The sequence below is a fragment of the Bos grunniens genome, chromosome 20, assembly GCF_055505025.1.
Source record: "Bos grunniens cultivar Pamir isolate PY7600 chromosome 20, Bosgru_T2T1.0, whole genome shotgun sequence".
Taxonomy (NCBI): domain Eukaryota; kingdom Metazoa; phylum Chordata; class Mammalia; order Artiodactyla; family Bovidae; genus Bos; species Bos grunniens.
Genome location: NC_141184.1, coordinates 40,320,046 through 40,343,691, shown reverse-complemented (window position 1 = coordinate 40,343,691; position 23,646 = coordinate 40,320,046). Strand labels below are relative to the sequence as shown.

General features: G+C 44.3%; 1 protein-coding gene across 1 annotated transcript in view; it reads right to left on the bottom strand.

Annotated features, from left to right (window-relative positions):
• The window catches only part of NIM1K (NIM1 serine/threonine protein kinase), a 78,106-nt gene extending 55,168 nt beyond the window's left edge, over positions 1-22,938 (bottom strand). Inside the window, exon 1 of the mRNA XM_086361632.1 lies at positions 22,601-22,938. The gene's annotated coding sequence lies outside the window, so the exon portion shown is untranslated. The remainder of the gene's footprint in view (positions 1-22,600) is intronic.
• Between the last annotated feature and the right edge of the window lie 708 nt (positions 22,939-23,646).

Here is a 23,646-nt window from a genome sequence, read left to right as displayed (position 1 = left end):
CCAGGGAGCAGGAGGCTTTCAGAGCCAGTTCTGAGAATTACATACTGTTCCACGGTGCTTCAGCTAATTGACCTGGTATTTCTGGCTGGAAAAAAAAGCTCCCCAAGGAGGTGAGTGAAAGTATATAACAAAGATCTCTCATCTCACAGGGCAGCCCATGAGTACAGTGTCAGCTCTAGAGACCCAGGTATTATTCAAATGTATGAAACTGTGAAAAGATCACAGACTGAACATGGAAAGATTGTGCATTATGCATCAGGAAGTTTTCTGCTGTGATTCTCAGCCCACACTCCCCCTCCTCCCTGCCCTGTACGACCTTCTAGTTGGAGTTTTATGAATTATTTATCATTGTAAAGATAAGGGGTGTACTGGGGAACAGCCGTGAGGCCCAGGAAATGGGCACATCTTTGGGAGCTTCATGATAAGAGTCATTATTCATTTCCTTATATGTGCAATCTATGCACACATAGATTGCACATATAAGGAAAGATATCTACAAAGTCCACGGAAAGCTCTGGATGTGCAGTACCCAACTGTTGCCAGGGAGGAGGGCAATGAAATAGGGGTAGATATAGAGAATAAAGAAGCTCTTCCACATTTTATCCTGCTTACTTCTGTGGTTGTTGCTATTTGGACTATTTATGATCGATTGTGACAGTGATTTTCTTAAGAACTAAAAATATACATTCATCTCCACTGATGTCCTGGGAATGTGGCCTCTCTCTGGTGACTGTGTATATAAAAGTAACTCATCTCTGATACAGTAAATTGGCCCACCCACCTGGCATGGTGAAATGGTGACATAATTACCAACTGACTGTAGAATACACCCCCCAGGCAGAACAAGGTGCTCCATTATTGGCGACGGAAAACAATACATGGCTCTACAGGGCCAGCATCTGGACACAGGGCCTGGAGAGGGAGTTAAAGCTCTCATGGAGAATATGTGCTGGTGTGCGCTTGTTCTTGTTTGTTTCACTAGAAGTTACGGCTTAGGGAATCCCTAAGAAAACAGAGCAATGAACAGTAAGGCCCAGGATCATGGGGGGAATTCTCTTCCCAACTGAGTTCTTGATATTTCAGAATATTCAAGAACAATCCCAGAGATATATTAAGCTGCTGTCTGGGACCTTGTTCCCAGACAAATTGGGGGCCGGTGGTGGATTCGTTATGCGTGACTATGTCTCCAACAGGCTACATCTTCTTTTGTCACCGGGTCACAGTCCCAGAGTGAACAAGGAAACAGGGTTACCTGTGCTCAGAGGAGCCACCTACAAGGAGAGGACAAGAGATGGGAGAAAGAAATGGGGGTCCCTGCTGCGCCCTCCTGTCTGAGCCAAGGTTGAGTCAGGAGCCTCATGACAGAGCTGTGCTGAGACAGAAGTTATGTCAGAGGCTAAATCTGACCCTGAGGATTTTAAAGTTTGTGAAGAATTTATTGGGGGCCCTCAGAAGAGCGCATTTTAAAATACCCATGGGAGTCTGGACTAAGCGCAAAGGATGGAGGAACTCTGCAGAGAGAACAGATGCTGGAGGCGTGCCTGCTGGGAGGGTCCTCTGCCAAATGTCAGGAGTGATGAATGGTAGATATCCATGGTCACCACTCTGCCAACCTAGTCAGACATCTCAGTGCCAGGCTTCCCTGGTGGCTCAGTGGTAAAGAATCCAGAATCCACCTGCCAGTGCAGGAGACACAGGTTCCATCCCTAATTCGGGAAGATCCCACTTGCCATGGACCAACTAAGCCCGTATGCCACAACTACTGAACCTGTGCTCTGGATACGAGGAGCGGCAACTACTGAGCCCAGGGATGCAAATACTGAAGACCACGCACCTAGAGCCCGTGCTCCACGACAAGAGAAGTCACTGCAATAAGCAGCCTGTGTACAGAAATTAGAGAAAAACCTGTGCAGCAACAAAGACCCAGCACAGCCAAAAATATCAACTAATAAATTTAAAAAAATGTGAGTGTGTGTGTGTATAAAAGAAATCTCAGAGCCATCCCTGGCTTCTTTCTTCCCTGAACCCAGTCACACAATCCTGTCCATCCTCCCACTTTAAACCACCCCAATTCTTTAATCAACCTATCATCCTGACCACCATTTCTTCAGGGCAGGGCTGGATCTCATAATTCATAGAGACGCACATGCTTTAGGGCATCAGCAGACCAGGGCACTGAAGATGCAATAGAAGTCTTAAGATACTTTTATATTTGACGTATTTTTTTCAATGCATCTAAACAATCATCATAAGAAAAGTCAGAACTTGGGTTTTCTTATTTTACGGTTGAAAGTGAGAGTGTTAGTCACTCAGTCGTGTCCAACTCTTCGTGACCCCATGGACTGTAGACCGCCAGGTTCCTCTTTCCATGGGATTCTCCAGGCTAGAATATTGGAATGGGTTGCCATGCCCTTCTCCAGGGGATCTTCCTGATTCAGGGATTGAACCTGGGTCTCTGGCACTGCAGACAGACTCTTTACTGCTGAGTCTCTGCTTAAATTTTGAATTGCATGTAGGAGATAATGAGGGTGATGGCCTTTACAGGTCTTAATCCCCCTAGTAGCTACTTGGCTGAAACAGTCTTCTAGCAGGCTTTTCTACTTCCCATCTTACCCAGTTCAACTTTATTCTCAGCAAACTACCGGCAGGATCTTTCTAAAATGCAAATATTACTTTCCCATTTAAAGTCCTTTATTAAAATGACTATAGGACAAAATTCAATCTCCATTGCAAGGTACAGAAAACTCTGCAAGGTCTCGGTCTTGATTTTATTTCCAGCCTCATTTCTCATCTCCCAGGCTCCCTCTCATTTGTCCCCCTCCATATACCCTGATGGGGTTCAGGACAAGCTACCCCAAAATATGGCACCCTAGTATTTTCAGCAGGAGGGTCACTCTAGCTTTCTTCCCTGAAACATGTGAGACAACCCTCATGTGAGACAGCCCTCCCTATATCTGGAGGAAAGGAGCAGCCTTATCTCTGAAGACAAAAGGACTTAAAGAAGAATCCTAACAAACAGGTCTTGCTAAGTTAACTACACTCAACTCTACTCCTCAGCCTATCACATTCCTCCATGACTGTCCACTTGTCATCAAATCCAGCATAAAACATTTAGATCTGTTTCTTCAGGTCTTCATTTCCTTATCAAGGCTCCCATGTCACGTAAAGTATATAGTAAATAAATGTGTATCTTTTTTCCTGTTAATCTGTTTTTATCATTTAATTTCCAGATCCAGCTAAACTCTTCCTCCCCTATGTGTGTTAGTCACTCAGTCATATCTGACTCTTTATGACCCCAAACCGTAGCCTGCCAGGCTTCTCCATCCATGGGATTTTCCAGACAAGAATACTAGAATGGGTTGCCATTTCCTCCTCCAGGGGATCTTCCCAACTCAGGGATTGAAGCTGGGTCTCCTGCATTGCAGGAAGATTCTTTACCACCTGAGCCCCCAGGGAAGCCCGAAGCCTGAGACATACCAAAATACCCAAGATCCCATAAACATCCCAGGCTGCTTCGTGCTCCTCTGCCTTTGCATATGACATGCCCTTTACATGAACTGTTTCTATGACCCACTCACCATCAAACCTGCAAAACACTATCCTTCCTTGAAGTCTTCCTTGACTTTCTTTTTAAAAATAATTTACTTATTTTGGCTGCATGGGTCTTAGTTGCAGCATATGAACTCTTAGTTACAATGTGTGGGATCTAGTTCCCTGACCAGGGATTGAACCCAGGGCCGCTGTATTGGGAGCATGGAGTCTTAACCACTGTACCCACAGGAAAGCCCATCCTCGAATCCCTTATGTCCACAGTGCTCTCAGAGTATTTCATGCATTCCTCTGTGTATATCTGTGGTGTCACTGTGCACACATCTCTGTCCACCTTTAGACTATGAAGGAGCTGTGAGCAGAGATGGTCTATCTCATCTCTATCTCTAAAGAATGCCTGGCACATCATAGGTACTCTATGCATGTTTGTGGAGTAAACATGAGTAAATGAATTAAAACAGGTTTCTTCTATTGATAAGCAGAAAATTATTTTAAATTCTCATTTTACAAGAGATAAATTTCACTGCTTTTCTTATTTCAGCCACCTAATAGTTGAAATTCTACACATTCAAATCTAGATTAAATTCCATTGTCTTCCCATTCTTTTCCTTCTCTTCTCCTTCTCATACTCCAAGCAAGAGCTTAGCTCCTTCTCTGGTTTTCCCCATGAACTCCAACATTCTCAACATCTTCAAATCCTGTCTGATGTTTGAGTTACTTGGGTACACATTTGTCCTCCCAACCAGAATCTGGGTTTCTATGGAGTAGGTCCTCATTCTTACTAATTTCAAGGTTCTGGGCACCCAGTACCCAGCAGGAGTCCATAAATGCTAGCTGAATTGACTTGAATCACACAGATACTTTAAAAGGTAGTGTGGATCCTGGAAGATACAAAAATAGATATTTATCTCACAGACATCCTTCTCTGGCTAAAAAACAAAAACCTCACCACAAACAACTGTTGTATCATGAAGAAAAATATGGTAAAAATTCAAAAAGACAACCAAACCAAAAAACCAAAACTCTCTCAAGGCTGTCTACTAAAACAAGAGCAGGTTTGTTACAAGTGCCCCTAACCCGAGCACCTCTGGCTGGAAAATTTCTGAAACCTTGTGGGTTTGACGAGATGCCCCATTGCTTCTGCAGAGCATTCTAAGGTTCCCAGTGAAGTACACCTCAAATGTGGGTAGACATTCCATAGAAGGCTATTTGAATTGGAAGGATCCAGTGTTTACAGACCAAGGCTTGCTCCTGCCCACAGACAATAAAAACAGCCTGATTATGGCTTCCCTTTGGAAGGCTACCGAGGTTAAAAAGTATCACAGAACAAGAAGGCTCCACCTCCCTTCATTTTTATTTTAAGAGTGTGACTCGTTAGTAGCCTCCAGCAGATTTTGTTGTCTTTTAAAGCATGAGGACTAATCCCTGCTCTATTTTCAAGACCTTCTCTGCATTCCTCAGTTCCTCCAAAATGGTTCTGCAAACACACACACCCATGCACTTGCTTCTGCCCTTCTCCCTGCTCCTTGCCGTCTCTGTGTTTACCCTTCCCTGGGGAAGCCAACACCAACACTAATTAGCAGTGAATTAAATCCCACCGCTGGGACACGGGAGGGTCAGTGTTTTCCCAGCATTCCAAGGCAATCCTCCTCCCTCGCCCTAAGGCCGAAGACTCACAGTTAACTATGCAGCCCGGAAGGGAGTTCTGAGACCTGAATCTATCATGCACTTTATTCCTACATCTGTACCTTTCCTATCGGAAAACATCCTTTCATGCCCAGGAAGCCTGACGAACCCAGCTGCCCTGACTGGAGCACACTTGCTCCTTGTCTCACTCAGTCTTCAGGACCCTGCTGAAATACCACCTTCTCGGTGTTAGACCAGACAGAACTAGCTGTTCTGCCCTCTAAAATTCATTTATTTTTTTTTAAATATTCATTTAATATTATTACAAATTTTCCTTCTCAAGAGGATCTTTCCCCTTCTCAGGGATCAAACCCAGGTCTACTATATTGCGGGTGGCCTCCTGGACTGCAGACAGATTCTTTACCAACTGAACCACCAGGAAGGCCCAAATAATTATTCTAATATTTACTTATTTGGCTGTGTTGGTTCTTTTTTGAAAATTAATTAATTTATTTTAATTGGAGGCTAACTCCTTGACAATATTGTGGTGGTTTCTGCCATACCTCGCCATGAAGCCGCCACGGGCGCACATGTGTCCCCGTGTGTTGGTTCCTAGTTACTCAAGAGCAAGCGCTGGCTCGGTAGCTGTAGCGTGTGGGCTTAGTTGTCCACTGGCACATGGGATCTTACTTCCCCACCAGCGATTGAACCTGGGTCCCCTGCACTGGAAGGTGGATTCTTAACCACTGGACCACCAGGGAAGTCCCTGAAATTCATTTCTTGATACTTTCAGATCCCATCCTGATAGTCTATCTTGATATCTCATATCTGATCCCTTATCAGCTCATATTCTAATTATGTTTGGCCTTTCTAGACTGACCTCTGCTGCTTGTTTACCTTGTATCCTCAATATTCCCCAGCATCCAGTCCTAGGATGTGGTAGGCACCAAATAAATATTTGCTTTAAAAATAAAGACTTAAAACATAATATATATAAAAGGTGATGTATTTAATATAAACCTATAAACCAATGGCAACCCACTCCAGTACTCTTGCCTGGGAAATCCCATGGACAGAGGAGCCTGATAGGCTGCAGTCCATGGGGTCGGGAAGAATTGGATATGACTGAGCAACTTCACTTTCACTTTTCACTTTCATGCATTGGAGAAGGAAATGGCAACCCACTCCAGTGTTCTTGCCTGGAGAATCCCAGGGACGGGGAGCCTGGTGGGCTGCCGTCTATGGGGTCGCACAGAGTTGGACACGACTGAAGCGACTTAGCAGCACAGCAGCGTAAACCATAAACTAATGGTACTTTTGGAAGGTTGTTTAGAAGCGGTCATACTTTTAGTTGGTGTCAGCACAGTCTTACTAGCATTTTATTTGCTACAACAGAGAAGGTATACTAAAAGCTAATTTTATTAAGCATTTATTATATACCAACACTGTGTCGCTTATATTATTGATTAGTCATTATGACTGACACCGTAAGACAGATACTAAAATTCTCATTGCACTGATGAAATACTTAAGGTTTACAGAGGTTGGGTGGAACTTCCCAGGTGGCTCAGTGGTAAAGAATCCACCTGCTGATGCAGGAGACACAGGAGAAGCAGGTTCGATCCCTGGGTCAGGAAGATCCCCTGGAAGAGGAAATAGCCATCCACTACAGTATTCTTGCCTGTAAAATTCAACTGACAGAGGAGCCTGGCAGTCTGCAGTCTAGTCCAAGGGGTCGAAAAGAGTTGGACATGACTAAGCGACTGAGCACACACGCACACAGGTTGTGCAATTTGTCCAAACTCAGAGAGCAAGTGAGTGTCAGGGTCAGCCTGGGCCCCAGGCCCTCCTGATTCCATTCCTCCACGCAGGGTCACTACAGAGGAACAGGCCACTGCCCTGAGGTCCAAGCTTGGGTCTGGGCCAGAGACAGCTGCAAAAGCAGGCAGGAGAATCAGAAAGGAAGAGTCTTTCTTTTTATTGGAGGGTGATTGCTTTACAATGTTGTGGTGGTCTCTGCCCTATATCAAAGCAAATCAGTCATAATTATATATATGTATCTCCTCCCTCTTGAGCTTCCCTCCCTAAGGAAGAGTCTTCAAAGTGCTTTCCTTTTTAATAAACCATTGACCCTGATGAATATCAGTGACAGTACAAACACAAATGAAAGTATCCTTTGTTCCCAACGACATAAGGATCTAAACTGACCTGATGAAACTCTAGATAGCCCTATGCTATTGGATGACAACCTACCCAGAAAAAAAGCAAACAATAATTCATAATGATTATTATTATTGCTGAACAAGTCCAAGTGAAGTGCCTCAAAGACAGCTATAAATAAATAAGAATGCACAGCAATATTTGCTGTATATGTATACACCAGAGAAGAAACAAGCTATACTTTAAGTTAGATCATAGCTCAGGCCATCTTGGAATAGAATATCTGTTGTAAGCTTAGCAGACTGAACAAAAAAGCAAAATTACAAGCCAGTTTCACTCCCTAACATAAATATCAAAACTGTAAAACACACAGTACTAAATCAAATCTGGCAGTGTATTTATAAAAATGTGATTGACTAAAACTTCCCCCAAGAATGTGAGCATGGCTTAATTATAGATGTGTATATTTAACACATGAATCAATTAAAGGAGAAAAAAAAATCTCAGCAGGTGCAGAAAAAGCATTCTATAAAAATGTACACTCATTATCAATAAAATTGTTAGCAAACTAGGTACGGAGGGGAACTTGCTCAACCAAGTTAAAGGCTATCTACCAAAACCCTATAGCAAACATCTTTTTAAATGAAGAAATATTAGAAGCATTCCCTACAAAATCATAAAGAAGACAAAACTGCCTGCTAACACTGAAAGCGAAAGTGAAGTCACTCAGTCGTGTCCGACTCTTTGCGACCCCATGGGCAGTAGCTTGCACTAGGCTCCTCTGTCCATGGGATTTTCTGGGCAAGAGTACTGGAGTGGGTTGCCATTTCCTTCTCCAGGGAATCTTCCCGACCCAGGGATCGAACCCAGGTCTCCTGCATTGTAGGCAGACGCTTTACTATCTGAACCATCTAACACTGCTTCTATTCAATATTTATTGAAGCATCTAGCCAATGAAAGAAGACAAGAACTAAATACTGAAAATAAACAAAACTGTTCTGATTTGCAAAGGTTTTTCTTTTTAGACCTTCTCTCTTGCTGTTCTTTTTAAAATTTTTTATTTATTTTTAATTGGAGGATAATTGCTTTACAATATCATGTTGGTTTCTGACCTACATCAACTTGAATCAGCCATAGGCATACATGTCTCCTCCCTCTTGAACCTCCCTCCTCCCACTTCTCACCCCATCCCACCCTTCTAGGTTGTCACAGTGTTAGTTTGAGTTCCCCGCATATTACAGCAAATTTCCACTGGCTATCTACTTTACATACGGTAATGTAATTTTTTCCATGCTACTCTCTCAACTTGTCCCACCCTCTCCTTCCCCCACTGTGTCCACAAGCCTGTTCTCTATACAAAGATTTTAAACACTGAAAATCCTAGAGACTCTATTCATAAACTATTAAAACTAATAAGTAAGTTTAACAGCATTGCAGGAGACAATATTGCTGCAAATTCAATAACATTTGAATTCACCAATAATGATCTTATAATAACAAGGAAGTATAATAAAACATGTTCCATTCATATGAGTAGCAGTAAAATTTGTGAGATACCTAAGAATCAATCTAACAAAGGAGGTTAGAGAGACATAAATTAAGAAAATTATGGAAATTTATTGGAGAATATTAAAAAATACCTAACAAATGAGAAAAAAATACCACATTAATAAGAGAATACTCACTATCAAAAACATGTACACTCATCCCCAAATGAATCTATAAAGTTCAGTTCAGTTCAGTCGCTCAGTCGTGTCTGACTCTTTGCGACCCCATGAATTGCAGCACGCTAGGCCTCCCTGTCCATCACCAACTGCCGGAGTTCACCCAAACTCATGTCCATCGAGTTGGTGATGCCATCCAGCCATCTCATCCTCTGTCATCCCCCTCTTCTCCTGCCCCCAATCCCTCCCAGCATCAGGGTCTTTTCCAATGAGTCAACTCTTCGCATGAGGTGGCCAAAGTATTGGAGTTTCACCTTTAGCATCATTCCTTCCAAAGAAATCCCAGGGCTGATCTCCTTTAGGATGGACTGGTTGGATCTCCTTGCAGTCCAAGGGACTCTTGAGAGTCTTCTCCAACACCACAGTTCAAAAGCATCAATTCTTCGGCGCTCAGCTTTCTTTATAGTCCAACTCTCACATCCATACATGACCACAGAGCCTTGACTAGACAGACCTTTGTTGGCAAAGTAATGTCTCTGCTTTTGAATATGCTATCTAGGTTGGTCATAAATTTCCTTAGCAAAGTTCAATTTTTTGGTTTTCTGTATGAGTATGCTTAAAATGGTATATTGAATCGTATTCGGTAACACATACATACAAACACACTTGTTTCATTTTCACGCTGTAAATTGGTACATTTGCTCTCATTTCCAAATTTCAGGTGAGCAAACATCTTTTGTACCTTCTAAAAGAGGTATCTGCAAAACTGTTACATATGAGTCATTCAGAACAGCCACAGAAGTGCCGAGTTTTATGCAACTTTCCAAAAAGGCAATGAGTTGTCCTGGGCATGAAACGGGGAGGAATCTTTCTCAGTATTTCCATCAGTTTGCTCAATTAGGAAGTACTCAGCAGATGATACTATCTTCTGATAAGTAAAAAGCTGAGGAAACAAAAATCTTACCTGAGGAAGATTTCATAAAAATAAATGAGTTTTCATGAATGGGGAAGAGAAGTTAGCAGAGAAGGTAGAGATGATAACTCTCTAGGGAGTTATCTTCTCCAAGGAAGAAAAATTCCTAAAAATAATTCCAAACCACATTACGGGTGGTGAGGGACGGCAGCATGGAGTGGGTCAGGAATAGGAGTCCTTGGTGCCTTGAAGACATCAGTCCAGCGTTACCATTTCCATAGGTAACTTAACTGACCCAGAGCCAGACCTCCTGGAATGTGAAGTCAGGTGGGCCTTAGAAAGCGTCACTACGAACAAAGCCAGTGGAGGTGATGGAATTCCAGTGGAGCTATTCCAAATCCTGAAAGATGATGCTGTGAAAGTGCTGCACTCAATATGCCAGCAAATTTGGAAAACTCAGCAGTGGCCACAGGACTGGAAAAAGTCAGTTTTCATTCCAATCCCAAAGAAGGACGATGCCAAAGAATGCTCAAACTACTGCACAATTGCACTCATCTCACACGCTGGTAAAGTAATGCTCAAAATTCTCCAAGCATGGCTTCAGCAATATGTGAACCGTGAACTTCCTGATGTTCAAGCTGGTTTTAGAAAAGGCAGAGGAACCAGAGATCAAAGTGCCAACATCTGCTGGATCATGGGAAACGCAAGAGAGTTCCAGAAAGGCATCTATTGCTGCTTTATTGACTATGCCAAAGCCTTTGACTGTGTGGATCACAATCAACTGTGGAAAATTCTGAAAGAGATGGGAATACCAGACCACCTGACCTGCCTCTTGAGAAATTTGTATGCAGGTCAGGAAGCAACAGTTAGAACTGGACATGGAACAACAGACTTGTTCCAAATAGGAAAAGGAGTACGTCAAGGCTGCATATTGTCACCCTGATTATTTAACTTCTATGCAGAGGACATCATGAGAAACGCTGGACTGGAAGAAACACAAGCTGGAATCAAGATTGCCAGGAGAAATATCAAGAGCCTCAGATATGCAGATGACACCACCCTTATGGCAGAGTGAAGAGGAACTAAAAAGCCTGTTGATGAAAGTGAAAGTGGAGAGTGAAAAAGTTGGCTTAAAGCTCAACATTCAGAAAACAAAGATCATGGCATCAGGTCCCATCACTTCATGGGAAATAGATGGGGAAACAGTGGAAACAGTGTCAGACTTTATTTTTCTGGGCTCCAAAATCACTACAGATGGCGACTGCAGCCATGAAATTAAAAGACGCTTACTCCTTGGAAGGAAAGTTATGACCAACCTAGATAGCATATTCAAAAGCAGAGACATTACTTTGCCAACAAAGGTTCATCTAGTCAAGGCTATGGTTTTTCCTGTGGTCATGTATGGATGTGAGAGTTGGACTGTGAAGAAGACTGAGTGCCAAAGAATTGATGCTTTTGAAGTGTGGTGTTGGAGAAGACTCTTGAGAGTCCCTTGGACTGCAAGGAGATCCAACCAGTCCATTCTGAAGGAGATCAATCCTGGGATTTCTTTGGAAGGAATGATGCTAAAGCTGAAACTCCAGTACTTTGGCCACCTCATGCGAAGAGTTGACTCATTGGAAAAGACTGATGCTGGGAGGGATTGGGGGCAAGAGGAGAAGGGGACGACAGAGGATGAGATGGCTGGATGGCATCACTGACTCGATGGACGTGAGTCTGAGTGAACTCCGGGAGTTGGTGATGGACAGGGAGGCCTGGCATGCTGCGATTCATGGGGTCGCAAAGAGTCGGACACGACTGAGCGACTGATCTGATCTGATGACATGGGTACTCCTTAAAGTAGCAGTGTGATATTGGGATACTAATATATTCATCTACTTGGTAACATAATATTTCCCAAGGGAAAACTTAATCAAAAACTAGTTGGGATGTTTGAACATGTAAATTATCTCGATTCTAAGTCTTTCCTTTCAAAATTCAAACTGATAGTCAAGTATAGTTGCAAAACATAAGGGATGCCTTTTAGAAAGGAAGTCATACAAACATGGGAGTGGAGGGGTGGAGTTGAAGAACAGCCAGCCACAGACTGTCAAAGCAATAAGACCAGTGAATTGCAGTTAGAACATTATGTGAAATCTTGGAGTGTTATTTATCTATAGTTGTAGTCTATCCCCCTTATTAATAACTACTGTTTAATGAGAATCTATAATAAATAACAAGTGCTCAATAAGTAGGGAGACATAGAATTTGTCATTCAAATCAAGACACTTTTGAGAGTTGCAGGGGGTGATAGTAATAACCACTCTGGGACAGGAGGTGCAAACCAGGGCTTCCCATGACCACCTGGGACATACGGTTGTCCTGTTAGTCAGTGGTGAGGGCTTCCCCACTGGCTCAGCGGTAAAGCGTCCACCTGCCAATGCAGGAGATGCAAGAGATGCGGGTTCGATCCCTGGGCTGGGAAAATCCCCTGGAGTTGTTTTTCAGTTGCTAAGTTGTGTCTGACTCTGTGCCCCGATGGACTGCAGCACACCAGGTTCCCTGTCCCTCGCCATCTCTGGGAGCTTGCTCAAACTCGTGTCCCTTGAGTCAGTGATACCATCCAACCATCTGTTGTTGTTTAGTCTCCAAGTTGTGTCCAACTCTTCTGTAGCCCCATGGACCATAGCCCACCGGGGTTCTCCATCTATGGGATTCTCCAGGCAAGAATATTGGAATGGGTTGCCATTCTCTTCTCCAGGGATCTTCCCCACCCAGGGATCAAACCCCCATCTTCTGCACTGCAGGCAGATTCTTTACCACTGAGCCACCTGGGAAGCCCACAATTAGGTTTAGATGAGGTCATAAGGGTGGGGCCCTCATGATGGGTATAGTGTCCTAATAAGAGATCAGAGAGTGTTGCCTTTTTCTCTCCCTCCCTCCCATGTGATGGCACAGCAAGAAGCCAAGAAGGGCACTTTCAGCAGAACCCAACCAGCCTGCCACCTTGATCTCAGACTTCCAGGCTCCAGAACCATGAGAAAATTCATTTCTGGCACTTAAGTCCCCACGTCTATGGCATTTTGTTATGACAGCCTGAATAGACACATACGTCCATCTAGAACTGCCCTTCTGCGAGAAAAATAAACTTTTTTTAGCTGAAATAATAGCTTAGCCTCACCTACCTTAAACATGTTTTAATCACTTACATTAACCTGTGTGCATACCTGCTCAGTTGCTGTAGTCGTGTCCAACTCTGCAACCCTATGGATTGTCGCCTGCCAGGCTCCATTATCCATGGGATTCTCCAGGCAAGAATATTGGAGTGGGTTGCCGTGCCCTCCTCCAGGGGTTCTTCCTGATCCAGGGATCGAACTGTCGTCTCTTACATCTCCTGCACTGGCAGGCAGGTTCCTTACTACTAACACCACTGGGGACCTACAGTCAGCAAGATCACTTAATACGAAGACTATTTTATAATAAAGTGTTGAATAGCCTATGCAACTGATTGGTCACTGTACCAAAAGTGAAAAACAGAAGGTGGACTGTGCAGAGAATGGCTATAAGGATTGCAATGGTTTGCCCTTGTGACTGTGTGCCTGCCTGGGAGCTGCAGCTTGCTGCCCCTGCCTGGCATCATGAGAGAGTATGCGCATCTTTTCACTGGCCTGTGAAAAGATTACAATTCAAAACTGGAGGTCTGGTTTCTACTGAACGTGTGTCACTTCCACACCATCATAAAGTCGAGAAATCCTAAGTCAGAAGCCGTCTGTATATACTTTCTTCCATCCTTACAGCAGCCCTGAAAGGTGCCTGCAGTTTTCCTCATTTTTCAGGAACTTCAAAAGAACATGGTAACTTTTCTAAAGTCATACCGGCAATAAGCATCAGAGTCCAGGCTTTTCTGACCTCAGAGCCTGTGCTTCAGCTGTGCAAACCACAGGTGCTCCGGCTTCCCTGGTCTTGTGAGCAGGAGCTGTGTGTGTCACAGGGTGCCCTCACAGAACAGATGCTCCAGGAAAGGGTGAGGTTGAAGAAGAGATCATTCTCCCCCACTTCCTTACACTCTCACTCGTGCTCAGTCCTGTCTGACTCTTTTCGATCCCATGGACTGCAGCCCACCAGGCTCCTCTGTCCGTGGGGATTTCCCAGGCAAGAATACTGGAGTGGGTTGCCGTTTCCTTCCCAACCCAGGGATCCAACCCATGTTTCCTGCATTGGCAGGCGGGTTCTTCCCCACTAGCACCACCTGGGAAGCCCTTTTCTTGCTCTCACCTAAGCAATGTGAGGTTGCTACACTCTTCCTCCACTGGGGAATATTCCCCCAATAACAATCCTGTAATTGAACTGAAGTGTCCAGTTCAGTAGACTGTTTTTAAGGGCCTGCCTACTTTAAACCAGTGGTATGAGGTCCCTCCCCAAGAGTCACGTGGATGTGATTAAATCATCAGCTAGGGGGCAAGGTGAATACATAAATAGATAACTAAATACAACGTTCAAAGCACTGGGCTAGACATTTGTACAGGAAGGATGGGACCCAGAGAGCACAGGCGGTATGCGCCATGTTCAGGGAAAACCTGAAGGAGATTTGGCCTGAAAGAACCTGCCCCTGTGATTCAGCAAGTGCTAAAATAAGAAAATGTAGGTCAGGGCAATAGAAAGTGAATATGTTTTGTTGTTTGTAAATGGACTTGAGGCAATGTGAAGGGTGGGAAAATCTGTACCTCATTGTCTGCTACAAGAACTGGTGTTTGCTTGTGTCCAAGACATGTTTGTCTGAACTAGAAGTTCAGAGAACTTTAAAAGGTTTTTAAATTTTTTCCATAATTAAATATGATCAAAGCATATCTTACTACCCAAGAATGGGAGTAATAGTCTGTATTTGAATTTTAGTCTCTGTTCTGATGGACAACTTTCAACCAAACAATCTCATTGAACCAAAAGTCACCCATTTTCCACTCTCACTGAACATTTCAGCAACAAGACAAACAGCTTTAAACCAAGAGTCTACTGACTTTGCACTGCAATATACTAACCTTTAAAACTCACTGCATCCCGTTTCCTACAGATATTAACCATGTCACTCATTTTGTGGTTTTGGTAAATCTTTTTTACTTTTCTTGGCAAAGAGTAGTCACCAAAGCACACAGACTGGTTCTCACATGGATATGATGTGCTAAACAGAGAGGATGACTCTTAAGGAAGCTTGAGTTTAGGCAAGACAGAAGCTTCCCTCCTCACCTTCTGTATCACCTTCTATCTCTCTCCACCCAAAGCCAGATACCCAGCCCACAATCCTCTGAAGAACCTCTCTGCCTCCTCCTGGGAAGATAGTAACTCTGTAGTACCTGTGACATGACAGAACACAAACCCACTAACATCCATTTGTCTCAGGGTTTAATGGAGCGCTCTCAAGAGGTATGGATCTTCACTGGGCTGCTCAAGGCTCAATTCCAAAATTCTGGAGACATTGCTAGATTGGCTGTTTCTGGCCACACAGGTCCTGTGTGGCTGCAGCGGGCTGGTGACTGTCATGTCCTGGGAAGAGGCCAAGTCACGTCAGCTCTCCCAGGAGATCAAAGCAGCTCCAGCTTTCAGGATGTATCTGTACACAGAAGCCTTTTCATTGGCTTCCCAGCCTCATGGAATTGCTGAGGTTCCAAGGAAAATTCAAAATATCAGATCCACATTCCATGTGGTCTCTGCTGTGTGGGTGGGGAGACCCACACGTCCACAGGTGATGGCCCCACTGAGTGTCACCCACCACTGCCATCTGGTTCTCCCCCAGCCCTCCCCCTCCTCCCCCGTAATCTTTTCATACGAATCCCACCATCACTCTGTTCTTATGCACACTCTTCAGGTGCCATCTCCAGAATACTTTCATTGTGTAGAGAAAGAGAAGGCCTGTCTTCATTATAACAGGGTCTTCTCAAATTCATGATGGGAAGACCCCTCTCTACACCTGTTCTAAACCCGAAGGGGTCCAGAAGGAAGAATTGGCTTCCCAGTCAGGTGGTTCTTATGAAGAACCTAATTTGTAAGGCTCTATGTTAGGATGAATACAGGAAGCCAATATATCAATACCACCCAGAAGAATACCGAATAATCAATGATATGGGAAAAAAGCTCAAACTATAAAGTGGAAAAATAAACAATAAAATTGTACCTACAACATTCCTTTTTTTTTTTTTTTTGCTTTAACTACCAAAAAGCAACCAACCCTCTGAAATGTTAACCACAGTCATCTCTCTAGTGGGAATTATTGATGGTAGTAGAGACAGAATAATAGATTATTTCTTTTAACATTTATTTCTGTACTTTTGACAATAATACTAATGACATTGATATTTATTGTATGCCAGGCACCATTCTAAGAACTTCACATGAATCAACTCATTTAATTCTCACAACTATGTGAGAAGGTTGGTGCATTACTATAGGTCCCCAAACTGAGGCAAAAAGTAGTCAAATAATGCACCCAAGGTCACACATTAAGTCACAGAAACAGGATTCAAACCCAGTAGGCTGGTTCCAGAATTAGACTTAACCGCTATTACTTGCTGCTTCTGTAATATGTGCTGCTTTTGAATACATATTTTATAATGTCTTATAGTAAGGAATTATGTTTCCTTAAAGCTAAAGAAAATAATATTAAGAAATAGAGGGCCTCCCTGGTGGCTCAGCAGTAAAGGATCCACCTGCCAATGCAGGAGACATGGGTTCAATCCCTGGTCTGGGACGACCCCACACGCTATGGAGTAACCAAGCCTGACTGCCACAACTATCGAGCCTGGGCTCTAGAGCTGGGGAGCTGCAACTATTGAGCCCATGTGCCACAAGTACTAAAGCCCGCACACCTGGAGCCCATGCTCAACAAGACAAACCACCACAATGAGAAGCCCCACACAGCAACTAGACAGCTGCACTAGAGAACTAGGGAAATGAGCCCTCACTTGCCGCAACCAGAGAAAAGCCCACGCAGCAACAAAGACCCAGCACAGCCAAAAATCAATTAATTATTATTTTTTAAAAAGATTAAGAAATGAAAACAAAAAGAAATATAAGACAAAGTAACCAAGGAGAGGGAGGAGACAGGGTGAAAGAATAAGTAATGAGTCAGGAGAAATGACTCCATGCTAAACATCTCTGGATTGGTTTCCTCCACTGTAAAATGTGAAGGCGTGCAAGTCTACATTCGAGAGAGATACCTACTCTGCAAATTACCAATAATTTACATGAAACGTTTGAAAGCTGTACCAGCATTTTAGACTTGGCCTTCACATCCTATAACAAATTTGCTGTCTTTGTGCTTAGATTAACATCTTTAAACCAATATGTACACAAAGCAAATGCCCAAAAAGCACCAAAATTATTAGTAAAGTTAAGGATATGATTCTATGTGATTGACACTAGAGATCAGTTTCTGAAAGACAAAAAGTGGTGAGAACAGAGAAGCTGGTCTGGCAGCATGCATGATTCCAAAGGACAGCAACCAATGTATATAAAGCTAAAAATCCTGAGTTGATACAATTAACAATAGTCAACACATGATAAGGAAAAGAAACCAATAAAATGGAGTAATTTCCAAGTATGTCTACATCATTACTTCCCTGAAAGTGCAGGATGTGTTTCCTGGCTCCACCAGGTAGACGAACATAACCCAGAGAAAGTGAATCTATGCTCAATGAAATTTCATTTAAAAAATGAGAGAATCCCACAAGGTTCCAGACAGAAAAAATAGATCTCATGCCAAGAATCTAGCACCATGATGGCACTGAACTTTCAGAAACACTGGAAGCTGGAAAAGAATAAATCAGTGCCTTCGGAAATTTGCGGGAATGAATTTCCAGCCGAGAATCCTATACACAGACAAACCATCAATTAAGTGTGAGAGTGAAACGGACTTTTCTAGACATGCAAAGTCCCCCAAATTTAATTCCTATACTCCCCTTTAAGAAGCTATTTATAGCAAAACAGATGCTTTATAAAATGGAAAGCATAAACCAAGAAAGAAGGAGACAAGAGAACAGGGACTCAACATAGAAGCGGGGTGAAGAGAAGTCTCAGAAGGCCCCTATATGTCCCGGCCATCAGAAAACTGTTCAGACTGGAGAACTGGGGGGTCCGTTCAGAGGGCTGGGGTGGGGCCCAGAAGGAAGAGGATTGGCAGATGTATTTCATTGTGTGAAAAAAAACCAAGGAGAGGCATTTTAAAGAGCCACTAGAATAAATGGTGGTAGACTCTAAAAAGCAAACAAACGAAAAACTATTTTCCCCAAGAGTTGTACAGAAAAAGAAATACATCCACAGTCCACAACCCGGCTCCAGTGAAAAATAATTACACAGTCATTATCATGCAGATGCAATGTTGATATAATTAACATTGTGATGTCTCTTGTGAGAAGCACTAATAGGGCAGAACTTTGCACGGAGACGTGTGCAAGGTCTTTCCTCCTGCACCCTCCCTTCTCACCATCCCAGCACAAGATATTAGGCCCCGACTCTTCCTTCCCACTCCGCTGCAGAAAACCCATTTAACTCAAATAATGGCTACCAATTTGAAAGAGCAATTCCTCCATTTTCTATCCTTGACCAATTATTTCCTTTCATTTTTTTTTAACTTTTTAATTTTATATTGGAGTACAGCCAGTTAACAGTGATAGTTTCAGGTGAAGAGCAAAGGGACTCAGCCATACACATACATCTATTCATTCTCCCCTAAACTCACCTCCCATCCAGGCTGCCACATAACACTGAGTAGAGTTCCCTGCGCTATACAGTAGGTCCTTGTTGGTTATCCATTTCAAATATAGCAGTGTGTACATGTTGATCCCAAACTCCCTAACTATTTCTGAAATTAACTGAACTTTGGCTGCTCTGGCTGGAGTCCTAGGAAACATCCAGTCCTCCTTCCCTCTCTGGAGCATTCCCCTGCCTGGCATTTGCAAATAAAGGATTATACTAAGGGTGCTCTGGCTGATTTTTTCCCACCAACTGTGTTGCAAAAAGGGAGGAAGGGGAAGTTGGAGGGGAGGAGTAAGAGAGTTATATCCTCCCCGGTAATAAAAGAAAGTGTATAGATTCTGTCTAAAATTGATAACTCAAGGACCAGCCACATAAGAGAATTATTTCCAACTAGGGAAGGATGTGATCAAACAGCTAAGAAAGAGCAGAGCAATCGTAACCCAAGAGAGGGACTGTTTTTTGTTAGAATCTTTTAACATGCTTTAGTCCATAAAATTATAGATGAATGCACTCGGCTGATAACAACTGGAGCAGTTTTTAAAAGTGAAGCTTGCAACTTATAGTTAAGAATGACTCAACTAAATGATCCAGCCAACGCAGAGTAGAAAGCTTTCTTGGTGGCTGAAGGGTTGAGAAGAAGGAGTCTAGCCAGAAGATGGGAAGTCCATACCACTGGAAGTGAATTTTGGTCCACTTTCAGTCCTACCAGAGAGCCTCTAAATTGGAGAATTTGGCTAAATAGGACAGCCAGAGCTTTCTTGAAAAGTATCAGGTTCTCCGTTCTCCGTGAAAGGCAAAGAATAGAGTTTGTTTTAGCTTCCTGTTCCCCAACTTGTGTTTTTTTGTTTTTCTGTATAGCTCCCATTACACTATGTTTTTTTTTTTCTTTTTACTCCCTTCCCTTTAATCTGTGAGTTTTCTTCTCATTTAAGACTCTTTTTCGCCTACTGTTTTATTTTTCTCTTAATCCCAAATTCTTCCTGCCTCTGTACCTTATCTCTCTTCTCACCTAGATTTTCTCTGAGTCCTACCTGGTACTCATATTCCTAGACATGCCAGGTGGTTTTAGGTTTCATTTCTTAATTTTCCAAGTAGGTACCTGAAATGACTTGAGTTTTTTGAACACAATTTGCCTATCCATAAAACTGGTTAATATTCCTCAGGATGCTATATGACAACGATTGAGCTATCTTTGAAGTTCTTGAGAAAAAGTAATTTAAGAACTGTGATCTGCTTAATTCAAGTTGTAGACACTGTCATCCTAAGAACTTTGACTATTTTCTTCTTTTCTTGAAATTTATAACTTCAATTCTAGAGAACTTTTTCTACAATGACCATGGAAAATGAAAACATAGAATGAGACTCATTTTATAAACTAATTTTAGTTGTCATTTCAACAACTGAAAGAAAATTAGCAAATGAATTAAGAGTCTTTAGTCCTTAGAGTAATACTATAATGAGATTCAAAGAATGCAGTTGGATTTTCACATTATATTTTAATTTTTAAGTTTCTCAAAATGGAACTAGATATTTGGCTGAAAACACTAACCTATTAAAACAAGTTTTTTTTTTAATTAAAAAAATTTTTTAATATTTATTTGGCTGCATGGGCTCTTAGTTGGGACATGTGGGATCTAGTTCCCTGACCAGGGATCAAACCCCAGATCCCTGCTTTACAGAGTCTTAGCCACTGGACCACCAGGGAAGCTCCATGTTCTTTAAAAAAAAAACAAAAAACTGTAAGTCTAAGGACTGGCTTTCAAAATTTCCAATCATATGCTATCAATATGTAAATTTAATTTATAGGTTTCAATGCTTAGGACTTGTGAATGTGTAAAGAATTAGGGTCCTTTAAAGACATGAACATGTACTAATAAAAGTATTTGAATGGGACCATTACTCTGCCCAAATTAAACCTTTTAAACTGAAAATCTAAGGCCAAACCAACAGCATAAAGGGCTCTATGGCCTATCTGTAGTTATTACTGGAAAATTTAGGTTTTATACAAAACTGCCTTTATTCTAAATGCAGTTGTTATTAGAAAAGAGCACACACCTCAAACTAAATATCAATCCACGTTTTCCCCTAGCACAGAAGGAGACCTCTCTGAAGGTTTTTCCAGGCTTACCACTTAACAGTGGTCAAGCCAAAAATAAACCTATGAGGGCTTTACTAGGCAAATTCAACAGCATACAAAGCACCAGTCCGTGGAGAGTTGGACTTTTTCCCTATTAGCCTCTTTCTGGCCTTTCCTCTCGCATTCCTCCACCTCCTAATTAGAAAGCTAATTAGGAGTCCAAATTTCATGCTAAATGGGGAGAGAGATCTGGTCACAGGCCAGGATTCCTTTCGCATCAAACACTGTTCTCGGTCTCCCTTCCTTAGGGCAGCTGAACTGTGGGAAGAGAGCTGGGCCCGCAGGACCAATTGGCTGAGGGCACTGTTTACTCTCAGTTGTCTGCGAGGGAAGATCTTTTTCACAAACTGCAAACTCTGCAAAGGTAAAATTAAACAACAACAACATGCCTCGGGCCTTCAGTACCCTAAAGAAACAAGTATCTTCTAGGCTCAATTATTATTACCATGGTAACATGAGGGGGCTTGGGGAGGTCTCCTCAAGAACGGTTCCCGATTCCATCCAGGCAGCCTCTCAACAGTGCCGGGCGACTTCTCCAGTTACCATGGCAACCAAAATTAGAAGTGCTTTTGCAACACTAACAGAAACCATCTTTTGAAGCTCTTCTGTGAATCACATTGAATACTGATGATGCAAGCTTGAGTGATACATATTTACAAACATTAAAAAAAATCATATTGCCATAAACAAATACTTGTTTTAGAGTCCCCTTTGCAATCTTTTGACTTAACCTTGGAATCGATCCTTCGGTCTGGTTTTGTTTGTTTCCCTTCTGGATTCCCGCGGCCTCGAGTGCAAAGGCGATTTGTTTAACTTCCAAACTTGTCTGAATTGCACGGGTGAGAGCTTAAAATGTGGTTCCTTCGCTCTGGGTTTGAAACGGAGTGAGAAAGGGGGTGGGGGAGGGTGGGTCTAACAGAGAGCCCTCTTGTCTAATAAAGTCGGGAGGACGAAAATCGGGAGGGGGTGGGGAGAAGAGCCGGGAAGGGACGGAGGAGGAGGGGGAGAGCCGGGAAGAAAAAAGTGCAGATGGCTACATCTCCGCTGCCCTTACTGGGGCTAAGAGCACCTTTATCGGGTGCCTTGACCTCTCCATCTGCACAGATCCTGGGTCAGGCACACAGAGCTGATCCGAAACGGCATTTTAAAAGCCCTGTTGCGATCCTTTCCAAGTCGTGTCGCCGAATCCTCGGGCTCCTAATATTCCTGAAGGGACCTCAGGGAAGAAGAGACAGGCTCTTCTTTACTTGTACAGTCTTTCCAAAGGAGCGTCTTTCTTTAGGGCGCGTCGTGGCGTGGGGTGGGATGGAGGGTCCACTCCTCTGGACCACCGCCGTTCCCTGTCAGTGCCCTTCACTGCCCACTGCCCGCCGGGGTCACGCAGGTCCCTGGCACTGGATTCAAACTCTGCTGCTCCGGGCTCGCGCCCGGGGGCACCGGTGGCGCGCAGCTGGGGTGCGCGGGGTGAGGCTGGGGGTGCGCGCACAGACCTGGATGTCCGCACCCAGCTGGGACCCGGGGACACAGGCGAGCACACCCCGGGCTCACGCCCTCGGGCACCGGCAGGCTGCTCGCGCCGGCGCACCCCGGCCTCCGCCTCCAACGCTCTCGCCTCCCAGGCGCGATGGGCCTCGGAGGGGGCGCCCCTAAAGAGCGCTAATCCTCTCCTGACCCCAATTCGCCCACCCTCGCCGGGAGTTGGGTCTCTCTTTGCCCTGGGGTTCCGGAGAGGAGAGGCGTCCCTGCTCAGCACCCAAGTCGGCAGGCTGGCGGAGGAAGGGGCGGCCGGGTGGGGTGCCGGCTGCGAGCCCCGCGGCCTTCGCTTACCTTGGTGGCGAGCTCCGCTCGCGGGCTCGGCTGCGCGGCGCCCGGCCGGGCTCTTTGGGTGGTGGGCTCGGGCGCGGGCGGTGCGTGGGTGTCAGAGCGCAGTGGCCGCGCCGAAGGCTCGGGAGCTGTCAGGGGCGGCAGTGGCAGACCCCGCCCACCGGCCCGGCCGGGGCTCCGCAGAAGGGACTCAGGCGCCCCGCAGCGTTTCCCGAAGGACCAATCCGGAGCTGGGGGCTGGCCCGGGGGAGGCGGGGAAGGGGAGGCCGGAGGGGCACCCGGACGAGGGCCTGGACCTTGTAGGCAGGTTTCTATGGCAGCCGGGAAGGAGGGGCTGAAAGGAGGTGGGCGGGGGGGAGGGGCGGGGGGGGGGCTGGGGGCGCGCGGCGCGGGGACACCCAACGTATACACTGGAGCAGGGGGAGGGTTAGCCCTGCCGCAAAGAGGAGCGCTCCTGGAGCATGGATGGCAAGAGGCGGCACGGCTCCCATCAACTCCCGCTGCGTGCTGAGTCGCTCCAGCCTCTTGATAAAAAGGGTTTCCGTGTCCTTGGGAGACCCGGTAATCTTCCTAACAGAACGGGGTTTTCTAGCAAACCACCGTGACAGCTCCTTCAGGTGAGTCTGGGAGCGTTTAGGGTTTGCAGAAAGAAGTGCTAACGCCACGCTCAGCCCGGATTAGGCCTGGTTCCTTGGGTGCCCCTTGGGCAGTGGATCCCCAATGTCCTGTGTACTCCCCAGCTATGACTCTCCGGCTCAGGGTGGGTGCCAAATGTTTTTCCAGTTTACAAGCAAGGAGAGAATGCGATTCACCGAATACTAAAAAATAAAGATGATTTATTGAAGTTCACGTCCATCATTTTACAGAGGAAGAAATTGAAGTCGGAGAAGTCAGTTAACAAGTGCCACAGGGCTGGTTAATGGCAAAGCCGTGACTGGGGGCCCTAAGTCACAGTTCTGTGAACAATCTTTCCGCCTCCTCATGTGGCTGGATCCTCCATAATTGCTAGGGTGTATTTACAAAAGCGAAAGAGCTAAGGGGAAAAATAA